The following is a 5586-nucleotide window of genomic DNA, read 5'->3' on the forward strand; positions in this document are numbered from 1 at the left end:
CCCGCGTCCCGAGTCCCGAATAAGCGGACCAACGCGGACCCTGCCTGCTTGTCTGCCTGTCTGCTTGCGCGATCACAGCGGTTCTCAAATCGCGCCACCGAACCTCGAACCTTAACTACTTAACGCCGACGTCGCGATACGAAACGCGTATTTCGCTTCGTTAAACGCATACAAATATTCTATTACTGACAAACGTGATTACTCGATTTCATTTTTTTTTTTCCTGTAGCAACAATTTATCCCGAACGAAAAATATTTTCTCGATAATTATCTCAAAATGTATCTACTTCAAGCTTTAAAAAAATTATATGTATTCAAAACAAGAATTTATTTTCTTTTGTAGAATATCGTAAACTTAGTTTCGATGAAACAACCTTTTGATAATAAATTGAATTTGCTTGAATTTACTAATCTTGTAATAATTGTTATAAATTAGCGAGGATTCAGAATGTATTTTTAATAAGTTTGATGCTTGTAATAAACTTATGATATAAATTTGCAAATATACTTGGGAACTTTTGAATACAAGTAATTGTTGCTTGCGTGCTGTATGTATTTTTCTGTGTATGAGAACCGAACGATAACCATTTAGAGACACACACACACACACACACACACACACACACACACACACACACACACACAAAATTCAATTTGTATCGCACCGTATGCAAAACAATCTGTATTAAACTTTATTAACTTTATTAAACTTTGCTCGCGCAAACAAAGGCAGACCAGCATTTCTGATAATTTTTAATAATTCACCCCTACCATTTTCCTTTTCTACAAAATGCATCATTTAATTGCGAGAAAAGCTGCAAAAGATATCTCGGAAATATATCGCGTGTCTTTCTAAGTTCGCCGTATTATAGATAGCCCAATGCTATAATTTCTTTGAATCAAAGTACTCGATGAGTATTATATCGATCGACGCTATTGAATACAATATAGTCTTAAGCTGTGAATTATATACTACAAGTTTGCGAATTCATTACTATCTCTCTGTCTCTCTCTCTCTCTCTCTCTCTCTCTCTCTCTCTCTCTCTCTCTCTCTCTCTCTGATGGATAAAATGTTCCTTCCAATAAAATTCAAATTTGCAAGCGTAACTAATTCAAAGAACCGATATACTCGTGAAATCGTTCGATGTCGTGCAGTCTCTAAATCCCATGTGAAATTCCTAGCGCAAAGCCAAGGCAGTAGCATGTAATTTGCTTCAACAATTCTACAGTACGACCGCACGGAGTCAAAGTTACACCAGATTACCGGTTCCATTCTACTACCACGTTCCTAATTGATTGCGTCAATCTAGCAAGTCTAGCTGTGAGCACCACTGACCCCACAAGTTTTTAAGTACAAATCTGAACGAGGGAACGAGCGAGCGAGCGAGCGAGGAGGGAACTAACGCCGACTGCTAGAAAGCGCGTAGGTTACAATACCATATAACTAACTATACACACGACGAGCCTGACGACCGTCGGGGTAGTGGCATGAAAACCACTCTGTCCGGGATTTAACCCGAAACTCGAACAACGTGTTCGGCATGGGGAAAAAAAAAGTCCAGCCCCTTTCCCTTAAACCCTTTGACGTGCAAGTTTTGTACCCTTTCGAAACGCTTCGATCAACGAAACGAAAGGGAAGGGGCCGACGTGGACATTATTTCGTTCACTCATTTCGAGCCTTATTGTACACTTACTGTACAATGTGTACAGTACACACGGTGGATATATTATTTTTTTTTTTCCTTTTTTAAACAATCATTATCCCTCGAATCAGAGATCTGGAACAACATGCTGGAAGGATGCGATTAAACCCGCTGCGTTAAACTAAACCGCGTTTGGACGTGGACATTCGCGTCGTCGAATTGCGAAAGTCTGGCCCACCGGAAGGTGAGTTGGAATTCAATGTATCCTCCCTTAGCAAAGGTATGAAAGCGGATCTGATTTGCCAACCGCGTCGCTATGTAGAGCATTTCACTCGTAATTCCGGGAGTTCGCCACTGCCAAGTTGGCAACTGAGCGCCGATCGATAAGCCCAGATTATCGCGGGCCGGCCCCGCGAAAATGTACGAACCGCACGCGAATTTTCTTGCGTCGAGAATTCACGCCGGCGCGGCGCGGCGCGGCGCGGCAAAAATCGTTTCGCGACGAGAATCGTCCCGTTAGAATAGACAAGTAATTACTTTCGTGCTTCGTCGTGACTGAAGATTCTATGACAAAGTCTGGCCACGACGAGTAGTCGAAATAGTTGTCAAAAGAAAACTGAGAAGGAAGGGTTATCGAATGTTATCTTATTCCAACCTATATACTATCTTAAGCCCATGGCACATAGAGGAGAATGTAAGGCGGTAAAAGAATCAGCCAATCGCAGTAGAGAATGTAAGGTTATTGCCTTACCGTTTTCTATTGTTATCGGCTAATTCGCTTACCGCTCACGTCTTACTATCTTACATTTTCCTATCTACTCCGGCTGCTACTCATTTCAGCTTACTTAAGGGTCTGACAAAAATGACGAAGCAATCAAAAATTGTCATCTCGCGTGGTGAGCCAAATTCTGTTGTAATTTCATAGAAAGTTTCAAATTTATTCCAAATATATTCTGAATTCCAACAGTAAGTTTAATACTTTTATATCAAGACTGTTAAATTAAAAACAAATTCGATTTGCCGTTACAGGGCAAATCTCTAGTCACGATTAGAGATCCTATAACAGTCTGACTACGAGTGATTTTATCAAAGTCCCTATAAAGTAAGAGAAAAGTATATATATTTCTTTCCTGTATATAAGTATACTATTTCACTTTTATTGTCTCATTTAATAATTTTAATTAAGATTATAAAGTGAGACGAAAACAAAGTAATACACATAGAAAGATATTCTATTGATAAGAAAAGTAAATTAATCGCTGAATTTACCTTTCTTTCTTTTAAGTTACCAAAGAATATTTTCTCGATAACAATCACGCTTATTAAAAATTTTAGAAGAGCTCATTAGTATATATATATAAGTCAAAACAAGAATTAATTTTCTTTTGAACGATATACATATAATTGATCGAAGAAGCGACTTTATGTAATGAGCAAATCGAATTTATTTCAATTTAATAATGTCGACTGAAGTATAATATTAAACTTCCTACGATTCAAAGTATATATACAGTTTTTTTTTTCTTGACTAAATTTGAAACTTTTGAAATACTTACTTGACAACAAGTAATTATTATTTGCGTAGAGTATATATTTTTCTGGATAAGTTGGAATAAAATAATATACATATACCAAAGAGAAAGTATATTAATACATCTTTCTCTCTCGTAGAATTTTGACAAACTCGCTCGTGGCCAGATTCAGTTGTAGAGTCTCTAGTCACGGCGAGGTCGCCGGAAGTTGGACGAATTAAGTTCTAAGCGTGTTAAACCGCCCAACTATCGAGAAACTCCGTTTCCGCGCACAAAGGAAGTCGCTGACGCGCGGTACAGCGAAAATATTACGTTCGACGATCAAAGGCGGCTAAAGCGTCGCCGGTCGCGGAATTGGTTAATTTTGCAATCGACGTCTACACTAGTCTACACTAGTCTACACTAGTCTACACTAGTCTACACTAGTCTACACGAGCGTACAGAGCGAGCGGTTTCGCGCTCGCGTCCCGATATACCTCTGACGCGATCGACCGCTTCCGTTTCCGCGGAGTAAGGCTCGCGAGTAATTGCGTTTTTATGCGTTGCAACGCATAAAAACGTAGAAACGTGGAGTCCGTGAATCAACAATTTGCGCCTTCGTCGAAACTTTTACGGTTACGGCTTGTTACTTGTGAGGTTATTTGAGATTATTGCAGCAGCGCGCCGATATATCGACAGTATAGAAGCCTATACGAATGTATAACGTAACCAAACGCAGTGTAAGCAAACAGTCGAGTTCAATGAGAAATAAGATGAGAGTAGAATGTGCTGTTTCTCTCTCGATAAGATAAATTCTCGAATTTTAACGCCTTCCGCTTTCCGCTTGCCGGAAAAATGATTTGGTCAAAAAAACCCCGCGATAATGATACCCCACGAAATGAAATATCTCGTCCACGTATTCGAAGCGCGGGGAGAACGAACGCGCTATGCACGGTGAACGAAATATGCCGAACGTGCAATTGGCCGGGAGGGGCTGTGAACGCGCAGAAGGGTGCCGTATATTCAAATTACGGGGTGACCCTTCTCGAAAACTTGACGAGGGGAACGGAGGGAAGCTCGGAATTACCGACGCTCTCTCTCTCTCTCTCTCTCTCTCTCTCTCTCTCTCTCTCTCTCTCTCACACACCAGAAGGTTCTCTAAAATCAATAGGGCCGGTTCGGGGACCTCGCGCGTTCTGCATTCTGCCCGCGAGGAGTTCCGCTTGAAAATCCTCAGTCAGCCGTGATCCCTGCGGAACCCATTCGCCATGCACTCGCCAGCCGCGACGCCAGCAACCCCTGTTTAAGGTACAGCGATTCACTCCACAGGACACCTCTCGCCAGGACGTGAGAAACTCTTAAGAAATCAGAGATGCCGCGCGTTAATCGCACACGTCCGTAAGACGTGACTTTCCGTTGAAGGGCGAAAGAATACCGTACGAGAAAGAAGTAATTCGATATAAGGACGTGCCAATTATACTCGTACAAGAATAAAGATAAGATTTGTGTTTCATCGAATCGTTATTTCATATAGGCTTGATTTATTTCCATTTCGTATCCGTTACCGTCGTACCCAGGTATTATTACATCAACGTGGCTTTCAGACTGCACATAGAAAAATATATACTCTAGTAGCAAGTGATAATTGTACTTGTTTGAAATATTTCAAAAGTTCGTACATCCGCGAATCGATCGTAAGAGTTTAACACTCGACTAAGTTTAATATTTCAATGAAGATTATTCGAATAAATTCGATTTGTACATTATATTAAGTCGTTTCTTATCCATTTTCTAGTATTCTTACAAAAGAAAAAAATAAATTCTCGTTTCGAGTACGTATAGTGATGAATTTTCCTGAAATTTTTAACAAGTATAAATATTTTCAGAGAGAAATTATGAAGAGAGAAATATTCTTATGTAAAGATAACTGTTACCCCTGTCACTTAAAAGAAAGTAAATTGAGTAATCGCTTTTCTTACCAATAAAATGCTATTTTTGTGTATGTATTCGCACAGAGGATTAAAAGACTTATAGAAGCGATGACATAAGAGACGTTCGTGACGCACGCAGCGACAGGTATGTGCAGCACGAAACGAAGAAGACGAAGGTAATTGCATCGACGCGAAAAAGGATTCACACGAAATTGTGACCGTGCTCGAGATGAACAACTCCTTCTTCGTGCCTGGAGAGTTGCTCTCGTAAAAACGGCATATCACGTACTGCGCGATACAATCGCCCCGGCCTGGGCGTCTAATTTCGAACTTTCTTCCCCGAAAGCTAAGCCTCCCCCCCCCCCCCCTCCCTCCCGTTAAGCTTCCCTCGGAGAAACGTAGAATTAGAAGACGTCAGCCCTCGCCAGCTTTAGTGGTCCTAAGAAAATGTCGGCTACGAAACATGTGCAGCAACACACGTGTAGGAGAAACGTCAGTGAT

General features: G+C 40.7%; 2 protein-coding genes across 2 annotated transcripts in view; both read right to left on the reverse strand.

Moving 5' to 3' along the window:
• LOC108755061 (protein BTG2-like) overlaps positions 1-1036 on the reverse strand; it is a 3274-nt gene extending 2238 nt beyond the window's left edge. The window contains exon 1 of the mRNA XM_018497805.1: positions 1006-1036. The gene's annotated coding sequence lies outside the window, so the exon portion shown is untranslated. The remainder of the gene's footprint in view (positions 1-1005) is intronic.
• LOC108755060 (inositol-pentakisphosphate 2-kinase) overlaps positions 1-5586 on the reverse strand; it is a 119301-nt gene that overhangs the window by 58048 nt on the left and 55667 nt on the right. The gene's annotated exons all lie outside the window — the stretch shown is intronic.

Source organism: Trachymyrmex septentrionalis, unplaced genomic scaffold (assembly GCF_001594115.1).
Source record: "Trachymyrmex septentrionalis isolate Tsep2-gDNA-1 unplaced genomic scaffold, Tsep1.0 scaffold83, whole genome shotgun sequence".
In the NCBI taxonomy this organism is placed as follows: domain Eukaryota; kingdom Metazoa; phylum Arthropoda; class Insecta; order Hymenoptera; family Formicidae; genus Trachymyrmex; species Trachymyrmex septentrionalis.